The sequence below is a fragment of the Equus caballus genome, chromosome 18 (assembly GCF_041296265.1).
Source record: "Equus caballus isolate H_3958 breed thoroughbred chromosome 18, TB-T2T, whole genome shotgun sequence".
In the NCBI taxonomy this organism is placed as follows: Eukaryota; Metazoa; Chordata; class Mammalia; order Perissodactyla; family Equidae; genus Equus; species Equus caballus.
The window spans coordinates 45,864,476-45,891,923 of record NC_091701.1 but is presented as its reverse complement, the minus strand read 5'-3'; the positions used below and the strand labels follow the sequence as shown (position 1 = coordinate 45,891,923).

The window sequence follows — 27,448 nt, the reverse complement described above, 5'->3', positions numbered from 1 at the left end:
AATCTCTACAACTCTGCTTATAATGAAATATGCATGGATTTATTCTCGTATTCAAACCTAAAACTTTCCCTCTAGGTTTAATTTCCTGGATTCCCCATTTTAAGATTTTGTTTTAGTAAAGAAAATTATGGTGGTATGAATTGTCTTTATTTAGCTTGTTCTTATTCTTTTTCCTACAGAATTGCTTTGTGAAAATTGTCCAGTGCATAGAGCTTCCTGAGGGAAAATAAACATGCTCCCTCTCAGTTCTGCCCTACATGCTTTTTAGGGCAGACATGAGATTTGAGAAAATTTCATTTCTAGCAAATTCAATATCCCTCCGCATAATTTTTAGCACACTAAGACAATTATATTCAAATAAATCGAATTTAAAAATCTTAAAGATCAGATAATCTACTATTATTTAAGTTATTCCACACAAAGGAAAAAGATAGAAAGCTCCCCCAACTTATTTTATGAAAATAAGATGATCCAAATTTCAAAGGCCTGATAAAATAGTTTCTAAATGTGTAGATCAATCTCTCTTATGAATATAGATGCAAAATTATAAATGAGCAATAACAAGTCAATTCAGCAGTATTATTAAAAGGCTAATATGATTATAAAGTAGAATTTCTATTAGGAACAAAACCATTGTTCATAATTGGAATGTTTAACATCACATATACAAATACAAGCAAAAAACATAAGACTTATAAAAGGTCAATTAGAAAAATCCAGCAGTTATTCCTATATAAAGAATTCTAAATAAAATGTGATTAGGATGAAACTAAATATGCTAAAGACTATCTGACAAAAATAAACAAAGAGAAAAAGGTAAAATACTGAGCGCATTTTTATTTTTTAAAATCGAGAACAATGTAGGAGTATCCACTGGGGCTATGATTATTAAAAATTATTTACGAATTTCCAGCAGTTGCAATAGTAAAAAAAGTAAAATATTTGCTATAAACGTTGGAAAAGAAAAAAACAAAATAATCTGTATTTGCACATGAGATTATTATGTAGCTAGAAAACCCAAGAAACTCTACTGAAAAACAATTAGAATTCATAGAAAATCGATAAGAGCATACAAGATAAATACACGGCAATCAATACTTTTCCTTTTTTTTAACCATCGGTACAAGTAGAAATGGAAATGAAATAAACAACAATTCTCATAACAACAAAAACTTGAAATTCCTAGGAAGGTACAGTGGCTATATAAAGAAAATAATCATATATTGTTAAACAGAGAGGCACAAAATGATACTGGATGTAAAGACATCATATCATATCCATATTATAACCATTCCAAATTAATATGTAAATTTTAACATAATTTCACAGACATTACAACTTACTATGAAGCTACCATAATTAGAAGAGTATAGTTTTGACACAGGAATAAACAAATTTGGAGAAGAGAACAGAGAATCTAGAATTATATTCAGATACACATGACAAAGTTGGCTTTTAATTCAGTACTACTCAACTAAAAACCCAGATATAAAAACACAAATTTAGACTTTTACTTCATATAACGTATTTTTAAATTCCAGTTGAATCAAATATTTTAATATAATGCAATAAAAATACCAGAAGAAAATCCTTGGTAAAGATGTTCTTAAGCAAGACAGAAAACCAATCATCCATTAAAAAAAAAGATAAGTATATCTGGCTATATAGACTACAAATAGAATCTATAGACCAACTGAAGACTTGGAAAAATATTTGCAGTATATATAATAGCCAAAAGTGTTCAAAAGTTGCTAAGAATTCAAAAATGGACAAGGACAAAAGCTATAGCAGACGACATATAGACCAATCATTTGAAGAGTGTCAATAGAAATCTCTTTTTTTGTGTGTGGTAAAAAACATATAACATTAAATCTACTTTCTTAAAATTTTAAATGTACAATACATTATTGATAATTATATACACATCGTAGTACAGCAGCTCTCTAGAACTTTTTCATTTTGCATGACCGAAACTCTACACCATTGAATAGCAACTCCCCATTTCCCACTTAATAGAATTCTTTTTTGTTATTCTATGTCAATAGAATAAAAAAATTCAAATTAAATAAAAATGGCATCAGTTTTCAGCCTTTAGGTTAGCAATAAAAAAATAGTAACCCCAGTGCTGGCGAGGATGCAGGGAAAAAGACACTCTTTCCAGAGATGCTGGGAATCTAAATTACCACCAACAGTTTTAGAGAGAAATCAAGAATTATGGATTAAAATGAAAACTTCACATACTTTTGATCCAGAAATCCTATTTTTTAAAATGTATCCGACAGGAAAAACCAAAGCATTAATATGTAGTGATATTTCTATAATGATGTTTACTGAAGTAGTATTTATAGAGATAAAAATAAAAATGGAACAACCACCCCTCAGACACCAGCCCAGTCAAAACAAATACCAGCCACCCTGGTGTACACATTTGTTGGAAACTGAGAAATATCAGCTCTTCCTAAAGCTAAAATACGCATTATAATTATAAATAGACATTTTATATTGTATCAATATAATGTAATATAAATACACACACGTTATGTCTTTAAAAGGATTCAAATATTTTACCTGCAAATCTTACACCACACTAAATCCAATTTCCCACTGATAAGCTTTTTTTGACACTTTGGTTGTCTCTAAGAGCCTAGCTGCTAATGGACATAGTATCATAATATTTATTTGACATAACATAATACTATTTGACATAATATAATATTTATTTGACATAATTTTTGACATATTATTTGACATAAATAATACTAACAGAATTTAACTGATTTACATACTTGTTTTCACATACAGAACAAGAAATATATACATTCACTCCATAATATTTACTCCATAGAACATATACATTATATATTGCATAATATATATATAAGATAATATAATGTATAATACATTGACTCCATCAGTATTTACTGAATGCCTCCTGCTTCCCGGTACTCCCCTAGATGTTGGGCATGCTGCAAAACAGCTCTGATTCCCGCTTTCACAGAGTTCATGATCCACGAGGAAGACAGCCGTCAATCAAGTAAACAACCTGGTGAGTGTACAATTACAAACTGTGAACAGGGTGCTATGAAATAGAACAATGGGGGAGGGGTTTCATTCTGTAGATTAGGTCATCAGGAATGGCTTCCCTGAAAAAAATGACATTTCATTTATTAGGGTTGAGAAGTGAGCCTTACGAAAGTAGAGAACAAGTTCTCCAGCCAAGGTAAGCAGTCTGCTTTTTATTTACGAGACTGGCTTATTTTTTTTTAAATGAATCACAATGCCTAACTGGTAATTCATCAGTGCTCAATAAACATTTACTTATTGAATCTGATCACTGGATCCTGCACGCTATTCCATCTCTCTTAGCAAAGGGCTAAGTGTTGAACTATGATATAATGGGCCACTTTAAGAAACAGTAAAATATTTTGAAAGTAACATATTTATTTGCCACTAACACACCAATTGTGAAAGACCTAAGGCATATACACAATTAACTCTTCATATAGCTGTGTATTTGTGGTTGCCATCTTTTTTCCCCATGTCCATAATATTCACAGTTCAAAACTTCCCCCTCAGTATCATCTTTAATTACATGATACGATTCTCACCTGGGAGAAGGAGTTGTGAGGGTTCACAGAGGTCTGAATCAGAATGAGTGAGGATCCTGTGCAGTTTGAAAAGAATTCCCCAGATGTTGTGTGATGCTCTCTTCTAGGAAGCATATCCTTCTTTCCCTCTCCATTTCAGAATAACTGTGGTGTTTTATGATCACTATCATCCAACTCAGTTCAACAGGTAGAGCATTTATTGCCTTCCTATGACATGCTTAGCACTGTGCTCCGTTCCCTCTACGCTCTAGAGTGAGCCGTGCTCTCCCTCTCTGGCTTTTTGGAACCTGGCCTTCTAGTTGCATAATTCCTCTTATTTATCTTCTCACACTACTATTTTTTTAATGAGGTATAATTGACATATTATATTAGTTCCAGGTGTACAACACAATGATCCAATATTTGTATATATTGCAAAATCATCACCACAGTAAGTCTAGCTAACATCCATCACCATACAGAGTTACCAAAAAAATTCTTTTCTTGTGATAATGACTTTTAAGATCTCTCAGCAACTTTCAAATATGCAACACAGTATTATTAACTATAATCATCCTGCTGTACATTACTTCCTCATGACATTTATTTTATAACTCAAAGTTCGTACCTTTTGACCCCCTTCACTCATTTCGCCCACCCATTCCCTCAGACCTACTATTAACTGAGCTGTTTTGCTTTGGGTTTTTTTTTTTTTTTTTGTGAGGAATATTCACCCTGAGCTAACATCTGTGCCAGTCTCCCTCTACTTTGTATGTGGGATGCCTCCGCAGCATGGTCGAGGAGTGGAGTACGTCCACGCCGGGATCTGAACCCTTGAACCCCAGCTGCAAAAGCAGAGCACGCGGAACTTCAACTACTCAGCCACTGGCCGGCCCCTTAACTGAGCTCTTTTGACCATGTCCTCCTCTTAAAACTATCATCTCCCTTGGCACACATGACAACAATCCTGAACAATTTGCTATCGTGGCTCATCTTCCTCTCCTCACCCCATAAATGTTGATTTTCCCTAGTTTTATAATTGGTCACTTAATGTGCCAATCTCATACCCAGATCTGTGTCTCTGACCCAGATCTCTCCCTGTACTCCACATTCTGACCTCCTGCTCCCTCCTGACACCTCCACTGGGATGTCTCACAGACAGCTCACGGTAACACAGACTCTTTCACTTTGTCCTGATCTGTTCTTCCTGCTGTGTTCCCTGAACTCATAAAGGCTCCTCAAATCATTCACAAATCTGATCCTAATCTCTTCCCTCCTCCTCACCTTCTATAGCCAATTGATCACTAGATCCTGACAGTTTTGCCTCCTTGATATTCCTCCATACTTCCCCTCCCCTCCGTGGTTAGGCTCGCAGATCTTGCATGGAGAAATTCAATGGTAATTTTTTTTTTTTTTTAAAGATTGGCACCTAGGCTAACAACTGTTGCCAATCTTCCTTTTTTTTTTAAGGATTGGCACCTGGGCTAATAACTGTTGCCAATCTTTTTTTTTTTTTCTGCTTTATTTCCCAAACCACCCCAGTACATAGTTGTATATCTTAGTTGCAGGTCCTTCTAGTTGTGGGATGTGGGACGCCGCCTCAATGTGGCCTGATGAGCAGTGCCATGTCCGCGCCCAGGATCCGAACCCTGGGCCGCTGCAGCGGAGCGTGCAAACTTAACCACTCAGCCACAGAGTCGGCCCCCTCAATGGTAATTTTTAAACTGGTCTCTGCCTCCTTTTTCACTCTCTCCAATCACAAGCCATCCAATGTATCTTCCATAATTCCACCAAAGGGACTGCATTAGAATATCAAAGTACAGAATCAAATTAAATGTAGTGCTTAATGACAATATTAAGAGGTTAGGAAAGTCAGGAAAGAGAAAAATTATCCACCTTCCTCACCATGGACTCCCTCCAAAAGGATTAGGTTTCCAAGAAACAATGTCACCCAAGATCTCTCTCTTGTGAACTCTACATGTATTTTGACCAAGAAATTCCCATCCTTAGATTGGCTATTTTAAGAGCAAAGAAAATAGGGAAGAGGACAGTCTCTAGTAATTTACAGGAAATCATGCAGATATGTTTCAGGGACTAGTCTCCCCATTAGTGCCCTGACCTGGATCCTGGTAAAATGAGACACAAAGCAGGAAAATTGGAATAGTGATATAGAGTGGCAAGAACAGGCTCCAGGAATGGAAATCCAGGGCCTAGATACACAATTATAGGGTCGCAAAGATGCCCTTCAGGTAATTTACCATCTCACTTTGGGCTTGTCTTCTGATATCACCTCTCACTTCATTGATTCAGGAAGTTTTTGTTGGGCATGTCTTCTGTACCCTAGCTTGAACACTGTAGGATCTGAAAGAGAAATGTAAAACATGGTCCCCATCCTCAGGGAGCTTACAATCTAATGGAGGAGATAACACATACAAGGCAAACATACGTGAAAATATACTAAATGACAACAGAACATAGACAAGTGCAGTAAGGATGACAGGGGAAGAAGCTGGAATAGGTGGGGTCCAATGGCAAGGCAAGGTGAAAGGGAAATGGAGCATGTGCTGGTGTCATTGCCAAGAGATATTGTGATATGTACACATTTCCGTACGCTGCATGTTTGAAGGGGACATTTAGAAGTGTCTCCACCCCCGAGAGTGATGACATAAACCAGAAAAAAAGTGCATAAAAAATGTACTTAAGAAGTAAATCTTCATGAGGGGCTGTGTAATTATGAATTTAAATTTTAAATGTCCTGATAACTTCTTAACCATGATGACTAACAGCTTGGTCCAGTTATTTGGTTCTCTGCCTAAGTGTTGGTAAGAGTCACGTAGAATCATGTCTTCTGCTCTCTGAAGATCAATCAGGGAGCGATGGGTTTCACCGCAAATAGCAAGATTTTCCACCGCAAAGCCCTCCAGGTACAGCTCAGCATTTTGTAGGGGCCTCACATTAAATCTTAAAAGAAGTAAAATGCCCCCCTCTAGTGGCAGATGTACAAAACTGATGGAAACCGCATTGTTCTTTCGTGTTATTCCACAGCAGCCAAGGCCTAGGCCCAGATCAGCCCTCAGGCGTTAAAAGGGTTTGCAATCAGGCCTAGAGAGCCTTAACATGACGCAAGGAACCCTTCGAGAAATGAAGTTCTAGATGAAACCAGACTGAAGTGCTTCAAGATGGGGCCTAGCACTCTAATGACCACCATGACTCTGCACATATGCAGATTTTTTTCTCCAAGGAGTTCAAAATTTGACTTAAAATCCAGCAATCTTGATTGCTGGTTCAATCCTTACCATCTAGAGAAAGCACAATCATTTGGACTAACTGTTCAATAGAAAATTTATTAAAACCTGCCTCTTCTTGCCCTCAGGCAGATGTATGCTTTTTCTGCTCCGAATTCCAATAAGACTTGCTTCTATGTTCGTACAGGTTTGCTTCCTGTTGCCAAGGAATATTTTTAGTCCCTTTGTGGCCCCTAGGTGGATGTGCTTAATAAATTGAATGAATGAATAAATGAATGGGAATTGAATAATAAATGGACACATGGAAATGTGACAGATAGGAAACCAATGACCCTTATATAAGCAGAGAAGAAAATACTATTCCTTGTGCAAATACAAATACGTCCCAGGCTCGTTGCACTAGCTCAGAGGCCACAGCGTACCGCTATAAAAAAAGAGTCAGGAAGGCAAGAATGGCTCCAAATCAAGCCTGGGAGCACTCTTGTACTGCTGACACCAGGAATGGACACTGGCTCTGCCCGCTCCTTGCATAGGCCCTATAAGGATTATTCAGGTGCTGGAGCACAAAAGCAGAGGAGGAGAAACCTGGAAGAAGTTTGGAGCAGGTTCCTCACCCCGCTATCCTCAGGAGATACTCTTCGTCGGGTCACAGAACCAAATGTACAAGTTCATGCTTCCTTGGGGGTTGACAGAAATGTAGTAACAATGGCTCCTGCAGGCACCACAGAATCAGATCGATCCCTGAATTTCTGGGTCTGGTTCAGGCCCTATTTCTGCTTCAGGAGCTCTGTGAATGCTGCTGAAAATGATAGGCAATGTTGGTGGTTGAGATGTAAATAATATGTAACAATATTACATAGGTACCCAGTTTAGACTTTTTAAATGGCCCCTACTTGCCCTTGAAGGAGCAATGTCTACATAATACGTATTATACTTGGTTCCAAATTCTCTAGACAAGCTTTCACTTGCCCCCTCCACTGCGAGTTGCATGAAGCTTTCTATTCTTTGGCCTCATTCCTTTAAGCTGTGTACCTCAACTCCTGTTTCCTAAAGAACTCTTTTATAGATAACCTGACTCAGTCACAGTATAACAGACTTCAGGGCAATTTTTTTTATCTAGCTCTGGCTCCCAGCACCACAGTGTGAATAAAAACTCAGCGCTGTGCTCTGTTTGTGACAACCAGATTACAGGCCAATCCTTTGGCCAGGATTCCATTTCCCTAGAGAATACGAGGTGTTGAAAGAGATAGGACATAAGAGGCAAAAATGAACAAACTAAGGGAAAGTGGCCTAACACACACACACCACATACAAAACAAGTAAAATACACACACACACACGTGCAGTTCTAATTGCCAACCTCTCCTTTAAAGGATGTTTGACACCAACACCATTTTCTTACCATGCACTCATTCCTTGCCCTCATTTACCACAATTCTCGACCCCTCTCTTCAGGAACCCAGTAGTCCCCTCGATGAATACCATGGTCTTTTCTCAGTTCCTATTCTCTTTTGTGTCTCCTCAACATGTGACATTTCTGATATCCATGATTACTCATTCTCAGATCAGAGTCCTGATTTTCCTCCCAAGATAATCATTAGTTAGTAGCAATCCAAGCCACGTCTTTTTTTTTTTTTTTTTAAGAATCCAAACATTTTGGTACGTTTTACATGTATACTGTGGTTAAATTAAAAGTTTAATACATGCACACAAAATACAGTGGGGCGATCTCATTGGGACATCCTGTCAAAAATCCAGACTTGAGCCACGCATGACTGTGAGGGCCCGCTGTGGCAGGACAGCGACAGGCTCCTCCTGCCTCTCCACCTGGCTTCTACATCTCCTTCAGTAACTCCTTTTCTTGCTGCAAGTCTCACTCCTCAGTCCCAATATCCCTCCACTTACTCTCCCTTGGCCCACTGATCCTGCCTCCCGGCACCAATTATCATTTTATACTAATGAGTAGCCAATTGATTTCCCAAACCTAACCTCTCACCCAAGCCTGGATTCCAACATCTCCAGTTGCCTACAGAATGTCTAAATCTTTCCATCTGCAAACTGAATACATCATCCTCTCTCTGGGTAGCAAACCAGCCTTCCTATTTCTCCTGTGTTAAACCTTATTTCAGCAGAAGCTGAGGGTTCCATGTAGGGCTACCTGCAGAGAAGAAGGTGCCCATCCTATTCGAGCTCTCAGAACTGGGTATGATGGTCTGAGACAGAAAATTTGATCTGAAGAAGCCTGGCAGATAAACAAAGCCAGGTATAATGTACTGGGTAGTAAGCTGTTGTACTTTTCCAGAACAAGAAAGTCCTCGAAGTAAAAGGCAGAACTCTGAAATTTTATGTGGAAACTGAGGCATATGTTATGGGTACAGATGGAGCTTTTAAGGTTGTTCAAACAGTTCAGACAACTATGTCTAAAAGCTATGTCCTTCATGCCATAACTCCAACTCCTATTCATTAGTTACACTCATGTCATGGTAATAAGCTGCAAAATAGAATTTTTAATCACATTAAACTTTTGTTTTTCCCTCCATAAATTATGCACTTTTTGGATTTTTGTAGGCAATTTTTAATCCCAGTGTTATAATGATCTCTCAGGAGTCTCTTTATGGTCTAAGATCATCCAACAGCACGGTGTACGATCTGTCCTCCTCGTAAGTGCACATGGAATCAACCAGTTAGTATCAATGCGCATCTTTTCTTAAGCAAGTTATTACAGCCCTTTGTGTGTCTCTTCACTAAAGATACACTATGAATATTACCACAAGGGAGGAGAGCATGTAATGTTGGCAACCTCTCTGTGAAAAGCCCTTCTAAGTTCAGACATTATGATTGCTTTCTTTCTGAGATTTCTTTTGAATAGAAAAATGTGCTCCTTGGAGTCCTAAGGAGTATTACCTTTGACCTACCCCAAAAGAGGTAAGATAACCATGATTGGATATCAACATTGGGCCACATTTCAGTCCTGGGAAAAGTTATAAGAAGGATTGGAACTTCTTCTCCCTTTTAGAAGAGTCACTCAGTCTTACTCTCAGAAACCTAGCTGTAGGAAGTGGACACCCACTGTCATCTGCCCCAAAAGGTGGAGTGAACAAGGCCACTGATCTGAGTCTCTGGATCCAGACTATTTCAATAGTCGGTGGTTGCCATCTTCACGCTGAAGGCAGAAGCAGTGCATGAAATATCTGAGCATGTCAGGACATTGCATTTTGTAGGAGATGAGGGAAACTGAAACCCTTTGTAGAGTCTATCTCTTAGCATACTGGAATTCCTCTTTCATTGTAGTAAAAAAGGCCAGGTCCAGAGAAAAAAAGCCATCCCAAATTTCGGCGTTTCCTAAGGCACCTGGACTGATATTCCATAGCCATCCAGGGCTACCTCGTCACCACCAGTTGTTGAGGAATTGAAAGCACAACAAACTTTAAATTAAGTATGAGCAAGATATAGTTATGAAGGAGAATTTCCTTTTATATGTGACAAATCAGTATGTATATATTTCAACACTAAAAATAAGTTATTTTTAAACTACCCATTTTTAAATACTCTACGTAAATATTCCTGTAGGATAGTTTTTTTTTTTTTTAAAAAAGCATTGATTCTATTTACAAAGCAAATATGATACCATATTAAACTAATATGGTTAATATGCAGGGATATGAACTGAATGAAGATCAAGCTTTACTTTTGGACAACAGATATTTTTCCAAGAGACTTATCAGGATTACAGAGGAGAATGTGGCTGGATTCCTCCAGCATGTGGTGGCCTACCCTAACAAAATTTCTATCAGGGAATTTTTGTTTTGTTCTTATTCTAACTCAAGCAAATTTATAATTCAATTTCCATCACAAATAAATCAGAAGGAAGTTTTGGTGAATTTACCTTGTAAAAGGAAAATTGGAAAAGAGAAAACAGCACAAGATTATATAACGCATAATGACATTTGCCCGAGAAATTCTGTAATTAACATAAACCAGACATATTTAGTGAAATGAGAGTTTGTTGTTTACCATTCAGCTAGCGGTTCTAATATATTTTTCTTTACTCTTCTGTTTTTTTCTATTCTTAATATAACCTATCCCTACAAACATGCTCATGACCAGCCAACTTACAACGGTTTCTTGACATTATCTTAAATTAAAATTTTATCCTCATCAATCTCATCAAATGCAAACTTGTGCAAAGATACTGAGTCCTCACATTTCCTTCCCCAATTTCCGTAGTTCTCCTAATCTCTGATTTCCACTCCTACAACTCTTGTGAAAACTGCTCATGAAGACTGTTACTAATAACCTAATCCCCACGTCCAACAACCTTTCTCCATCTTCATCTCAATCCATTTTAATCAATATTTGACCCCACTAATCTCCTCCTTTTCCTTGAAACTTACTTTTTGGCAGTTTTATTCTGGCTGATCTCCTAGATTTCTTTCTGATAGTCCCTTTTCAATCCCTACCTCTTTTACTCAGTGAGGGTATTTCATTGGCTCTCACTTCTCCTCTTTATAAACAACCCATAGTTCATATGGCCCCGTTCTTTATCTCCTCTGTCTCATTTTCCTAGGCTTAAACACCTGGAGAAATTTTCTCTTACCATTCCCCTCAAAATATGAGTTTATCTAACGGAGATTTAGTAAAGCAAATGCTCTCTCCACAGAGAGATATCTTTGGACTTCTAAAAATTCAACACTGTTCTCAACTGAATTTTCTCAATTTGTGTTAATAATAGAGACAAACTCCATAATTCTTGTCAATGACAGCTCCCCTCAGAAAATTGTTTAAGAAAATGGACCTTTGCAGTCCTCTAAGAGTGAAGGGATGTTTAATAACACAAGTACCAGTACATCTCTTTGCTCCTTTAGGATATCAACACCAACTTTCATCTGGGATCAGGGCAGATGCTTAAAACATCATAGCAAGACTATCCTTTTTTCATTGTCCAGAGCAGATGCAGATTCTCCTCACTTCTTCCCCAAATTCACCCATATAATACTGAACTAATACCATGATACAGCAGAAATATACAAGAGTATATACCTAAGTTAGGTCCCTGCTTAGTTTTGATGGTGTAACTTGAAGGGAAGTCCATTCATTTAGCAAGATTTAAGGGGAAAAAAAAAGCAGATCAAACAAAGTCAACCACAGATCTATTCTTAGTTTCAGTTCTGTGTCATCAACAGTCCTGAAACCCAGAAGCAAAGGTTACTTGACTGACCCTACCTGAGAACTTCAGTGTAGCCCATTGTTGATGCAATCTTGAACTCAACAAAAACTGGCAGCAATAATCCCCCTACATACAGGCTAAAATTGTCATTGTCATTTCCCCTTAAAGTCATTGCATTAGTCCATTGTATGTTTCATTTGGAAAGTCCTTGCTTTGTCCATGAATCTCTTTCCTCACTCCTAGTAGTTTTTTTTCAGACCTGCAAGTATTCACTTGGGACTTGAGTAACTTCATGCTCAGGATATGTACAATATAAAGGTGACTTCTGGACAAAGGACTGGTTTCAGGAATCATGAAAGTCTGTGAGAGACCATACGAAAGTCTTAATCTTGCAAGTCACAGTAACCATACATTTTACAGCTAAACAATTGGTGTTCCTACATCATATTTTTGGTAAATGACAATTTGACCAATATGAGTTATCATTTGATTCCATGAGCTTCTATAACTTATGATTTCAGACTGGGCCTTTAGGTTCTGGCTCACTTGTAGACATTCACAGTGTATGCTCTCTTGTGATGGTTAATTTCTCTTTAGTATATCTTAGAGAAAATGCTCTAAACCCACATTTAAAAATGACTCTGCCATAGTAGCATTGTTCACAATAGCTAAAATGTGGAAGCAACCCAATAGTCCATCAATGGATGAATGGATAAACAAAATGCAGGTATATACATACAATGGAATATTATTCAGCCATAAAAAGTGTGGAAAGTCTGACATAAGGTACAATATGGATGAACCTTTAGGACATTATGCCAAGTGAAATAAGCTGATCACAAAAAGACAAATACTGTATGATTCCACTCACCTAGAGTAGTCAAACTCATAGAGACAGAAAGCAGAGGAGTGGTTGCCAGCGACCAGAGGGAGGGAGGACTGGGGAGTTATTTTTTAAAAGTTAGAGTTTCAGTTTTGAAGATGAAAAGAGTTCCAGAGATGGATGGTTGTGATGTTTGCAGAAGAATGTGAATGTACTTAATACCACTAAACCATACACTTAAAAATGGTCGTGATGGTAAATTTTATGTTATGTGTAGTTTACCACAGTAAAAAGAAATTAGGAAGAAAATGACTCTGGTACTATATCATCCTAGGACAAATGTGTATCTTTCCTTCCCAATGCAATTTTTTCTCATGATATCAAGTCCTCATCCTCTCAAACACTCCTATTTACACTGCATACAGTCAGGTTCTTATTTCAAATACAATATTTCAGTGGTCGATGATAGCTTCAGTTAATTCCAAGTGGTGCAGATTGAAGGATGGTTACTAAACCTTCAGACATCAAAAGACAAGCAACAGAGTCCTCAGTAACCGAGCTGGTGATCACTTGCCCACCTCGGGTTCATATTTACTTACCGCACTGACTAGCATCTGTCTGTCTGGTGAACCTCAGTCCCAGTAATCCAGGCAGCCGCAAAAAATCACAGCCGGCTCTGATCAAATGCGCTCCAGCTTGAACCAGGTAGTTTGGATTTGTACAGAGCAGTGTGAGTCTAGATCTGTGCTTTTAAGCCACTTGACTATATTGTCTCAATGAAACATAAGAACACTTAAAAATATAATTTATATTATCAACAATATATTAATTACAATTATTATATTACAAAGATTTGAGAGTCACTAACTCTATGTAAAGAGAAAAATCTGAAATCATTAAGATTAGTTTCGTAAGGGCGAAAATGTATGTATCAAATTTAGAAAGCCAATAGAAACAAAGAACAGTAAATTAACTCCTTTAAAAAAGGGAGAGGTAATTTATAAAATCAAATTTAGAAATTCTTCCAGAACTAAAAGAAAAAGAAAATGTAGTTGAAGATAATAGAAAAGTTAAGAGACTTGCTAAATAAACTGTGGTACATCCATACTTTGGAATACTACTCAGCAATAAAAAGGAGTGAACTATTGATACCTGCAACAACTGAGATGGATCTCAAGGGCATTATGATGAGTGAAACAAGCCAATCTCAAAAAGTCACATACTATTTGATTCCACATACAACATTCTCAAATTATAAAATTATAGCGATTGAGGAGAGGTTAGTGGTTTCCAGGGGCTAGGGATGGTAAGGGGTAAGGGGTATGACTATATAAAGGAGGAGACATATTTGTGTAGATGGAATAGATTTATATTTTGATTGTTGTGGTGATTACAGAAATCTATGCACGTGACAAAATGGCATAGAACTATACATACCCACTGTACCAAAATTCCTGCTTTGATTTTATAATATAGTTACATAAGGTATAACCTTTGGGGTAATATGAATGAAGCACATAAAAGATTTCTTTGTAGTATTTTTGCAATATACCACAAATCAATAATTATTTCAAAACAAAAAGTTTAAAAAAAAGATAGGCGTGGTCACTAAATCAAAGAGATCTAGTACACATATATTGAAGAAAGAAATTGAAGAAAGTAATAATTAATAAGAAATAGAAGAAAATTATGCTAAGCCAAATAAATATTTGAGTTTCTGTTTCATAAAAGCCAATCAGGCAAAATCAATGTAATGTAACCCACAGCTACAAATATCTTTGAAATTTATGGTCCTCAAGGATAATGAAAAGTCTTAAAGTCAGAAATTACAAATAATACGCAAATGAAAAATAATTCATGTTGACATTACACTGTCTTTCTATACTACCAAAATTTAGTAGCGACTAGAGCAATTCCTACGCAAATAGCTTTTAAAATTTGAAATTACTTCCAAACCTTATTTAAAATGCAGATTTTCGGAACTTATCTCCACAGACTCTGAGGCAGATGGCCCAAGAATCATTATTTGAGTAAAACTGTTCTACTGAATTTTGCAGAGAAATCACCATGTATTTCTGCCCTTCTTACACCTGTAAGAAGGAGGAAAGAGGGTGAATTTTCATCCCATCTCCTTTTTTGGTGAATAAATTAAGTAAAAGACTATCTCCACAAGAGATAACTACATATTATTTTAAAGTAAAGTCACCTCAGTTTGGATTCTTGTCCTCTCCCTGGTGACACCGCCAGAAACGAAGAAAGTATCTTAGCAACCTAAAGGCAATGGAGATAAAAGAGGTGTAAGAAAAGCACAATGCCTGAGGCAAGTCTTTAAAACAGAGTTTCTTACATCTCTTTCTCTTACCCAAACTTCAGGTTGTTAATGCATTTATCAACATAATTTTATTTTTAAGTAACTCTTGGTGGAAAAGGGACACATTTGATCGATAAAGAGGCTATAAGAAAGCAATTTGTTCCAAGAACCAAGGAGCACACAGATAACTCAGTTCTTCATTAAACCTTTTCCCCACCTTGATTGACATGGGCCCTAACTTTCAAGAGATTCAACCTGGCAGCTTCAATAAAAAAGTGGATCCTGTCTCTCCCTCAATATTTGCCAAAAAGGACAGAAAACAAACATTTCTTTTGATAATGTCCACTGCGGGCACTAGTTTGGGTCAGCTCCATGAGTGTATCCATACTTAGGTTTTTTCCCTCCACTGTTTAAAACACTTTCACTGCTCTAGAGTAAATAGGAGGCAAACACTGGATTAGTCACAAGTCTAACCAGGAAACAGAAATCTTCTCCTGGGGCCGGTCACGTGGCCGAGTGGTGAAGTTTGCACGCTCTGCTTTGGTGGCCTAGGGTTTTGCCAGTTTGGATCCTGGACTGGGACATGGCACCGCTCATCAGGCCATGCTGAGGCAGCGTCCCACCAAGCACAACCAGAGGACCTACAGCTAGAATATACAGTGATGTACTCGGGGGCTTCGGGGAGAAGAAGGATTAAAAAAAAAAAAATGACTGGCAGCAGATGTTAGCTGAGGTGCCAATCTTTCAAAAAAAAGAAACTAACTCCAGCGTTCACAATAGAGGGGATGGAAAGCATGGTGGGTCCATGGAGGATGGAGAGGCTGAGAGTCAAACAAGAGGCTGTAAATTAACCCTGGACATTGGCAATAGCAGGACGTCTTTATCAGCCTTAAGCAGGAGGGACCATGAGAAAACACACAATTATTGGAACCAAGAGGCCAGGATGACCCCATGGAAACTGGAAACTATGGTTGTTCTGGATGTAGTGGAGGCTGGAGCCACAGAGGAGAAAAAACCACTAGAGAAGCCATCTAGGCTGAGGTGAAAGGGGTGTCTTGATTTCCCCCTCGCCTAAACCCACTCCTCACCCTGCCCTCCAATCTCCCACCACTGACTTAAGCCTGCCCCTCCTTGACTTAATCCTGCCAGAAGTTGGCCAACACTGGAACCTGGAAAAGTCAACCTGCAGGGTATCATCTGTACCCTCACCCTATAGAGCAGAGTAGGAGAGGGGCGAAAGATGGGACTGAGGGCAAACAAGCTCAGGACCAGCACACCCTCTGCTAAAATGATTTTATAGCGTTAGATCATGTAAAATCGCACTTAATTCAACCTTTTCATTTTATAGAGAGGAAATGAGGTCCAGAGAGATTAAACCACTTACCCAAATGCACATACACAGCAAGCTTTTAGGTCCCATCTTACAGAGTGCTTTTATTAGGGTCTACTATCCATTGTGAAACTGTTTCCAGTTTCATTTTAGCCACATTATGAAGTGCTTGGTAGCTGGGGCCACTTCAGATTCATCTGAATCAGCATCTGGTACCTAGAAAACACCCAAGAAAATACTGATTGAACTAATAAAGAGAAAACATAGCCCATCAACTGATTTAAGTAGTTTTAAATAACTTCCAGTCAAATGTGGTTTACTGAGCAAGTTAAACAAAGGAGACTGCCAAAATGACATCTATTAATGTTTTAAAAGGCAGCACACATTCTCACTGACCTGTGATGGTTTAAGCTCCTACCATTCAAAACAGGGACAAAGATATGATCCTCTTGTAACTACCATACAGACTTTTCATTTGGAATAATTGATAAACAAGGAGGTCAGCAATAAGAAAACTGTTCAGGTTGTATAGAGCAGAGATATACAAATAAAAAAAGAATAAATATTTATGTGGTCACGTGTGGGAGGCATTGCCTGGAGTATTTCCTCAACAGCCATGACTACAGAGCAGAAATGGAAAAATAGGAAAAAATATACTCAAAGACAGATATTTAAGGAACATGATGTTCAGCTGGAGGAGCGATGACTCATGCTGCTGCTAGTAGTGGTTTAGAAACAAAAGACAGACGTCTGCTAGAGATCTCGCGTTTTCTTCGGCTACCATTTCTCTTTAAAGCTACTGCTGGAAGGAAAGAAAGAAGGAGGAAGGAGGGAAGGAAGGAAGGAAGGAGGGAAGGAGAGAAGGGGAGAAACCAAGGAAGGGTAGGCAGGGAGAATGCAAGCTGAAAACCCAGTCCTTGGCTTTGGCCAAACAGCAATATACATGTTTAACAGCTCATTTTACTGACAGCTCAACTTAAGTGGAATTAATGAAACTCCTATATCACTTAAAATTTGAACATTGCTTCACTTCTTTCATCCATGAAAAATTAACATGCATTGGGTTAATGTAATAACACCTGATGGAAGTCAAAGAAATTACAATTCAAAATTTAGGAGAAAAGAAAATATTTAATTTGAAGTGAACAGAATCTGAAAGATAAAGAGAGAATGGTTAAATAAATTAAAAGCATTTACTTTGAAATTTATAATTATTGGGAGATTTTTTTCAGGAAGCTTCCTAGGAACCAGGAGAGAAGCTGTGATCAGTCATTAGTCACCCAACCACTGGCTGCTAGTTTAGGGCTGAGTGGAAAAGAGATCAAATGTGTAGGAAAGGAGGAGGGAAGGGGGAGGGGGAGAGGGAGGAACTATTTTGTTTCAACAAAACTATGCAAGGTAAAATTCCAGCCAAGCTTTCTGAGAGAAGTCACCCTGGGGACAGAAGTGATGGTAGATTTGAACCTTCTATAAAGAATCCAAGAAAAACACTAAATGTTTTGTAAATTAAAGATTTTTTTTCTAGGTGGCTGAAATAAAATGAAATTTTAAGTAGTTGACATGTTATGCAAGTTTGTTTTCAACAACAGTTTACGTTAGTGGGTTTATGTCAGGAGAAAATATATAAAGGAAATTAAGAAGAAAAGAATTAGTATGAGACCTCAAAGTAAGTGTCGTATAGGTGATGAGTAACTTAAGGCAATTTCAGCTACATCAGGGTTTTCCCTTTATTTTCTTATGAATAAGAACATAATTTTATTACCCTGTAGACAGAAAAATAAACTAGAAAAAAATGAGGAGAGGAAACTCAAAACTTGCATAAAATAGGGCAAATTCGATTTAAAAAGGAATGCTCATATTTTGAGTGCTGGCCAAAAGGTAAAGGCATTTCTCAGAAGAAAGGCAATATCAAAATTTAAAATTTTAAGAGTCTGTATTAGAAAGACATTATCATTACCCAGGTAGTATTCTTGCCAAAAATATTTTGTCTAAATGCAATCATGAAGAAATAATCAGACAAATCCAAATTAAGAAGAAGCTGTAAAAGGAATAACATTAATTCTTTGTTAATATAAAAACATAAAACAGGGGCTGGCCCCGTGGCCGAGTGGTTAAGTTCGCGCGCTCCGCTGCAGGCGGCCCAGTGTTTCGTTGGTTCGAATCCTGGGCACAGACATGGCACTGCTCATCAAACCACGCTGAGGCAGCATCCCACATGCCACAACTAGAAGGGCCCACAACAAAGAATATGCAACTATGTACTGGGGGTCTTTGGGGAGAGAAAGGAAAAAAATAAAATCTTTAAAAAAATTTAAAAAAAACATAAAACAAATTTCAAAGGCAGAGAAACTGTTCTTCCCCATCTCGCATCCATGTGGTAGGATTCAACTTCCTGACCACCTTGCAGTAGGTGGGGTTAGGTGACTAGTCCCAGCCAATAAGTGATGAGCAGAAGTGACAAGCCACTTCTCAGCCAGAGTATTCAATTTCTGATGAGAAATCCACCAGAGTTCTCTCTTTTGTCTCCGGCACAGCAGACTAGCAGTTTCCTAGGTAGTGGCTGCCCTATCAGATGAGTTCCCAAATGACCATCATGAGCAGAGGTCTCCTACTGACCCGTGATGGGCAGTGTGATCAAGTGGGAGCCATCTAGTATAAGCAAGAAATAGACATCTGTTGTTTAAGCACTGAGATTTAGGGATGGTTTGTTACCAGAGAATTACCTAGTCTATCCTAAGAGATAGATTAATCAAATTTCAGAGTATATCTGTGAAAGGTGTGTGGTTCCATAGTTTGGCCCATCATACAGCAAGTGAATGGCTGCTGTATAGTACTTATATTGCTTACACATTTAACACAAAACTCCTGGTTTAAATGAGCTCCTGAATTCCTTGTTTATTAAAGACATTATAAGATGCATAATATTTGTATAATTGGCTTTCTATAAACAAGATATTCCTATAGTTCTTTATAGAGTTGTATTAACATTAGATAGATCATTCTTCATTTATCTTCATTGGTTCTGAGCAACTGGAAAAAGAAAAATTTACTAGGAGAACTCATGAACATAGTATCTTGAAAGGAAAAGCTAAAGTAGTATTTTGTAGAAGGCATTAGTCCCTTTGTCAATCAAATGAAGATGAACTATTCATTAGAACTTAATCTTAAGGAATCCAAGAAATAGAAGCTAATGGACAACATGTGACTAAAGAGTAAATTAGCTGAGTTTTATTCCAAGAGTTACCACCATGAACTGTGTAATTTTAGCCAAGTCATTCAAATGCTTTGAATTTTTTTCACGTGTAGAGAAGATTATTTCAGCCCAACCAGGCCTAAAAGAAGGACCAAATCCTTGTCAGTCCTTTGGCCGAAGTACAAAATATCATGTTATTTGGATTATTTATTTATACCCCCACTTTGTTTCAAAAAGCATTTAAAGTAGAATTCATATTCTTAGTTTACCAAAACATTAAAAAAAAACCCTCGAGTAAACCCACAAAGGTTATAGCTTTCCGTTATCATACTTCCCAGATTATTTGAAGCATATTGTAGAATTTATTCACTCATGAATTTTATACACACTAAAGTGAAAATCTCTTCTCTAGAGCCTCATAATAGCTAGAAAACCTAGCAACTGAGAAAAAGGAAGATCGTATTGACAAGAAGTCTGTGTTTGCCTTCCTATGTAAGTTTTGCAATGTCTTGCTCCAGATACCAAAATAGTTGCATTTACCCAAAAATAAAATACTCAAATCTCTGTAAATTAAGGATTATGATTTGATTATATGTATTGTGAATTATAAGGTATGTATAAATCAGAGTACCTTTTTCACCAAATAGTAAATATTCAGTATGATGTTATGGTCTTAATCTTCCAATGTATATGTATATAATCTAAAATATCAAAACATCACTGACCTTACAACAGGATAATTATATATAAAAGGTAATTAACTTAGGCCAGATAAATTTTTTTGTGTTTGTGACAAAGATGGCCTTGAGCTAACATCTATTGCCAATCTTCCTCTTTTTGCTTGAGGAAGATTGTCCCTGAGCTAACAGCTGTGCCACTCTCCCTCTATTTCATGTGGGATGCCGCCACAGTGTGACTTGATGAGTGGTGTGTAGGTCCTGGCCCAGGATCCGAACCTGCAAACCCCAGGCCACCCAAAGGGAGGGCAAAAACTTAATCACTATGCCGCTGGGCCAGTCCCAAACCAGAAAAACTTGAACAGCCTAATTTTAACTACTCAAAAACAAGGTAAATGTTTTTAAATTATTCCTTTTGTAAAACACAATTTTACAGGGTGTTACTAACTAAAAATCTACTATACTTTTGGATTTTCAGAGGTCTTCAAAAATATTAAAGCATAAGTTCCTGTAGATTGCCCAATTGTTAAACATCCCATTTCATGAGATATTTTGTAAATTTTGCAGTGGTGTACTAGACAGAGCATATTGGGGGTAGTATTAACCACCTTTTAAAGATATTGTAAACGATAAATGAGGCTATTCAATTGCATTCGGTAAGTTAACAACGCCCACCGTGAAAATCGTCCATGATGCAACAATAAAATTATACAGGCAAAGCTCCTACCAGAAATCAAGTACTTATTAATTAATGCTTACTTCCCCTTTCCCTCAACCCGACTCAAACCCCTAATAAATGTAAAGAGAATCAGGAACATTTTAAGAATATTCTTCAGCTAATATAAAATAGGATATCTGAGGATTCACCCATCTATCTTAGACTACAGCTTGTTCCACGACTATTTTTGCGACTAAGGATACCAAAATTAGACATTATTTTTATCTCTAAATTTCAAGGCAGTTGTTAAGAGCTGTGATTAAATTACCAAAATAAAGAATTTTGGAGGAATAATGAAAATGGACTACAAATTAAACTGATTATCACATATTCTATCTGGTGATTTGAGAGGCCACTTCTCATTGTACACTATAATTCAATGAAAAAATAGCATACACAAAGCAAGTAGTTAGGAATAAGAAAAATTCAGACTTAAAATGAGCCGTCAATGTAATGTGCCTTGTTAGAGATGAATAATAATTAAAAGATGCCCCAAGGGCTAAGTAAGGCTTTTTTTCTGTTAGAGAATACTACAGAAGAGGGGGCTTTAGTAAACAATTCAATCAAAATGGCCAAATCAATGATTCTTACAGCAGTTTCCTGTTCTTGACAACTGAGCCTTATTATAATGCTCTATTTCCTGTATTTCCTTGCCTGAGTAGAATCTTGCTTCAGGCAACTTTTTATCTCAACTTCTGTGTGTAGAAACCAGGGATTCTTATTGAATTGTTTCTCACTGGCTACTTGATCTTAACAAAGCAGTGAAAGGTCCTGATGCCCTGGGGTGTGCAATGGAGTACGCAAGCCTATCAGTTAGGTGCACACCGCATACACGCAGCTCATTTGAGTCAGGGCTAAACTCAATTACAAGACTCAGAGCTAATACACAGAGCACTTCTTTTTTTAAGCAATTCACCTCCTAACTGCTTGTAAAATGATTGCTTAAAAAATAATTAAGGTAGGAAACAAAGATACTACATAATATGTAGGTCTCCCCAAACAAACACTGGTTAAAGGTTCATTTTATAATGTTCTCTGGAACTTTAAATACATTTTCATGAAGGGAAACAGATTTTGAGCGATGGTTAGGTTTTTATCACAAAGCTAAAGTTTGCAATGATGAAAAGGAAGGAATAACTGACAAAAGAGTAATTAAATAAAACATAAATTCAATGAAATGTCATAGAAAAATCAACGTTTTAAATTTATCCTGATTTAAATATAAAGAGAACTAATTTGAGAATGAGAAAGTGTGGTTTCTAATCTTTGTTCTGCCACTAACTACCTATGTGATCTTGAGCAAATTGCACGGACATCATATTTGATAGACAGAAGAGAATATACAATTTTCTTGTAAATTTGCTTTAGCTCTCTTCTTTGATAACTTGCTCAGTACATAGATACCAGAGAATGATATAAACTTAGCTCAAATCCTTTGATGAGCTGCATTTTTTGTATTCAATTTGTATAAGTTCAGCAAATATTTGTTGGGAGTCCTTTGTATTCTGAGTACTGTGTTTGGAAAAAATAATTAAAAAGGTGCTTAAAAGAACATATATGATGCTGAAATTATGTCACAAGTAAAATGCAAATTAAAATCAAAATGAGCTATTACTATATAACCACTAGATTGTCCAATATTTTAAAGCTGTCAGTATCAAATATTGGGAAGGACATAAAGCAACTGGAACACTCATATCTTGTTGACTGGAGAATAAAATGATGCAGTACTTTATGAAGCTAAACATACATTTACTATGTTACCTGAAAACACCACTAAGTGTTCACCAAGAGAAAACAATTGTCCACACACAGACTTGTCCATGAATGTTCACAGTAGCTTTATTCATAATAGCTGAAAACTGGAAACAACTCAATATACAAGTAAACTGATAAACAAATTGTGCTGTGTCAATTTAATGGAATACTATCCTACAATAAAAATGAAAGAACTAAAGATACATTCATTGACATGGATGAATCTCAAACTCCTTATTCTAAGTTAATGAAGCCAGATGCAAATGAATACACACTATATGATTTCACTTGCATGAAATTTTATAATAAGAAAATCCAAACTATAAGGATAAAGGCAGATTAGTGGCTGCCTGGACTCAGGGGTAGAGACAGATTGACTATAAAGGTATACAAGGGAACTCATTGGGGTTATGGGGATATTCTACATCCTAATTGGCGAGATGGTTACAAGGATGTATATCCTTTCGAAACCCATTGGGGCCATCCCTGTGGCCTGGCGGTTAAGTTTGTACGCTCTGCTTCACCAGCCAAGGGTTAGATGTTTCAGATCCTGAGCACAGACCTACACACCACTCATCAAGGCATGCTGTGGTGGCATCCTACATAGAAGAACTAGAATGACCTACAACTAGGATATATAACTATGTACTGGGGCTTTGAGGAGAAAAGAAAAAAAATGAGGAAGATTGGCAACAGATGTTAGCTCAGGCCAATCTTCCTCACTAAAAAACAAACAAATGAAAAACGTCATAGAGTATGCACTTCAAATGTGGACTGCCAGATTGCCAGGAGCTTCTGAAGGAGTGAACAACCTTTTGGATAAAAGGACAAAAACTTGAATTGAGAGACCACAGTAATGTTGGAGGAATTTTTAGGAACCCACAAAATCAATTCACAACAGAAAGACAAAGCTTTCGTCTTTTAAGTCCAAAGAGTAGAAGCCTGTTTACAATGACACCAATCATGTCAGATCCTGAAAGAGAAGCCTTCCCCTGACTCTCAAATGCCAGAGCTGTCAAAATCTGTTGGGCAAAATGAAGAAGGCAGAGGGGCCAAGGAAGAGAGAAGAAGCTAACCAGTCCTCCCACTGCCTCCCAGCCACAAGAGGCCACCTGCTTCCTTGGAAAGCTTTAATTACTGAATTGAGCCCCCGGTTAGCTTATCACTTAATTATTATGGGGCTGTTGGAAATACCATTTGGAACAAGAGAAAATTTTCCCACTGAGTAAACTTTAAGGGGAGAAGTAAGAAACAAAAATAAAGTTGCATTTTTATTATAGTGTATTTGCTAGCTATGCCAATGTGTCTTCAAGACAAACAAGGTAACACCACCAACTATCCCCCGCCGCCCAGCCTCTTCATCACTGATTCCAATCACTGGTTCCAATCAGACTGCCTAGAAAATCTTAAAGCTTCCACTACCTCGGTCAATCAGTTATGACTGCAAACAGAGTCATTTTGTTAAAATACAGATGCTGGTGCTCCTTTCTTTGAAATGTGTGTGAGGATAAAGGTAGATATTAAAAATTAAATGTTGAAGACAGAATCTTAGAAAGAGCAAACAGAAACTGTGCACATGAGTTATGCTGTAAGTAGCAGTTAATAGCGTTAAGTAGAGTTAGCCTTTTCTTGTTCCACTGTGCACTGTAGGGGAGGAAGAAATATTTCTCTACCTTCCTAGGTTCTTCTGGCTGCTCTAAGAATTAAATTGACATGAGACAGGGGCTGGCCCAATGGCGCAGCAGTTAAGTGCACACCTTCTGCTTCAGCAGCCTGGGGTGCACTGATTTGGATCCTGGGTGCAGACGTGGCACCACTTGGCAAGCCATGCTGTGGTAGGCGTCCCACATGTAAAGTGGAGGAAGATGGGCACAGATGTTAGCTCAGGGCTGGTCTTCCTCAGCAAAAGGAGGAGGATTGGCAGCAGATGTTAGCTCAGGGCTAATCTCCCTCAAAAATAAATAAATAAATTGACATGAGACAGAATAACAAGAGAAAAATCAAACATGTTTAATAAGTAATATAGTTATTAACATGTATTGTTAGTTTTCTGGGAGAGACACAGGAAAACTGAGTAACTCACCAAAATGGCCAAAGCTACCACCTTAAATACCATCTTCAACCAAAGACAAAGAAGGATGTTGGGGGTAGTGATTTGGGACTTCAAAGGGGAGGAAGGCAATTCACATGGAGATGGAAAAGCAAATGTTTGGTAAACAAATCTTTGCCATGCCTTCCAGAGACAATGGGACACAAAGGGGTCTTTCATCCAAGGGGCTTTGCTAGGTTTCTCCCTGTCTGGACACCTAGTTCATATTACACTATAGTTATCTATGGCAATAGATAGATAGATAGATAGATAGGAGATCCACTCCTTCCCGGAACAGGCCTTCTATCTGAAACTCTTTAGGCAGTTAGGGGGAAGGTCAAAATTTCCTGCTGAGTATTTTATTCTTAAAAATAATCAAGTCAAAACGACCCATTTTGGGGTAGCAAATTCTGTTCCCCTATAGCACCATGAGAAGAGCTTAAGTTCTCCTGCCCGGAAACAGTAAAGACTCAACATCACTACATCCAGCATGGAATCTAGTCTCTAGAAAGTAAAAGGAAGGAAGAATAGATTGAGGAAATGGGTGGAGAGAAGGCAGAAAAAAGAGGAGAGAAAAGAAAGAAAAGGGAATTCCCAGATTCCTTTCTGAGGTGGACTGTATTTGGGCTGACTGGTTACATGATGAGAAAAGTTTTTAAATGTTTGCACCATCCGCTGGACCCCAAATACAACTCTCCAGAGATGCTTTGTAGCCAAATTGGTCTAGAAGATCTCAACTCCCCACAGTATGGGTCCCAGGACCTGGACATCCTGCTTCTTTAAGGACTAAGTCACTGGATTGTATAAAACGAATTATGAATAATTTAACTACTGAAGACCGTGTTTCTCTGACTGAATATTTTTATTATCACTGGAATCACTGAAGGAGTTAAGCCACCCCCCCTTGAATCTTATCAGCAGACACAGCACACAAAAAAAGATGTCAGTTAGTAGCTTACCAGAAAAGTAACTAGAGATTATTTGATCCAACACAGAAACCTACACAAATGGATTAGGGGATAATAATGTTTTCCACTTCATTTTTTTTTACGTGATTTTTAATCCTACCTTTTCCCATAAATATTGGGGAGTAGATAACAAAAGAGACATACATAAAACGAGTATGTATAGTCACATGATACTTTAAATAGAAAATTATTACAAAAGGAATTTCTAAGAGGGAAATATTTCTGCTAACTAGGCTACAGAAAAATGTACAAATGAAAAAAATGTATTTGTTTTTCCATCTAGCTCAATCAATGAAGAGTTATGCTGCCCTGGTAGCCACTGGCTAGTTAACTTAAAGGGGAAAAGTGTACATGATTTATTTTCACTCCCCCAGTATTTAGTTTGATTTGTGTGTGTGTGTTTGTGTGTTTTGGGGGAAGATACACATTAAACATACTAGATTGCTCTTATTTTTCCCCAGAAGTTATCAAAGAGGTAAATTTACAGACTTTTTAGTACGACGTACTTCACACCAAAAAGTTCTCTGATTTTTACAATTAAATTTTACGTTTATCTTTTTTTTTGTTATTTTTTTGTTATTTTATTTTATTTATTTACTTATTTATTTATTTATTTTGAGGAAGATAAGCCCTGAGCTAACTTCTGCCAATCCTCCTCTTTTTGCTGAGGAAGACTGGCCCTGAGCTCACATCCATGTCCATCTTCCTCTACTTTGCATATGGGACACCTACCACAGCATAGCTTGCCAATCGGTGCCATGTCAGCAGACTGGATGTGAACCAGCAAACCCCGGGCTGCCGAAGCAGAACGTGGGCACCTAACCATTGCACCACTGGGCCAGCCCCTACAATTAAATTTAAAACACACACATATATACTGCTTTTTTATGGCTTACTTAACTCTGGTTATTGCTACTAGTCTACATGTCCAATCATTAAGTCCATGGTTTCTTCCCTTTAGATAATTTACATTTTAATTGCACTGTGTTTTACATTATTTAATTACCATTTTTTTTTTTTTTTTTTTGCCTTTCTAGTGGGGACATTTAAGTCCAGGCCAACACCATGCATACAAAAACTTAGCAAGGGCTTTGCTGTCCTGTGTTTCCCACCACATCCGGGTCACGTCCCAATGAAGGAAGGTCATGAGAATGTGGCCGCGGTCTGCCTTGCTTCTTTTCCAGCCCTTAGGGAAATGCAGGTCCTTTTGGACATTAAGTTGAAGAAGGTAGTAGTACTTAGAACAAATATGCATGGATTCTTATCATTCTTGCCCATTCTATTTTAAAACTGCTTTTTATAATCAGGCTGATTTCCTGACTGGCTATGTGGCAAGAGGCCACTTTGTTTACACTGACATTTTTCTAGAAAACATCTCAGATATAGAGTCTCATGTTGAGAAGGAGATAGGTTGGAATCTCTGTGAGAAAGAAACACAGCCAAGGAAGAGAAAACTAAACAAAAATAAACTGAAATTAAAAACAAACGCCTTATAGAAAAGAAAGAAAGAAAAATGGATCAAGTAAAAAAATGCTTCATTCTTGCTTTCACTTCATTTCCCACGTGGCTTTCTATAGAGAGA

The 27,448-nt window shown here is 37.5% G+C and overlaps 1 long non-coding RNA gene across 1 annotated transcript; it reads right to left on the bottom strand.

The window, feature by feature from the left end:
- Positions 1 to 817: 817 nt before the first annotated feature.
- Positions 818 to 16,679, bottom strand: LOC111768913 (uncharacterized). The gene is made up of 7 exons (XR_002801594.2): positions 16,518 to 16,679; positions 15,029 to 15,093; positions 14,779 to 14,912; positions 13,422 to 13,517; positions 7,447 to 7,628; positions 5,846 to 5,948; positions 818 to 3,143 (listed from the first exon to the last, which is right to left on the bottom strand). It is a non-coding gene; the product is annotated as an uncharacterized lncRNA (long non-coding RNA).
- Between the last annotated feature and the right edge of the window lie 10,769 nt (positions 16,680 to 27,448).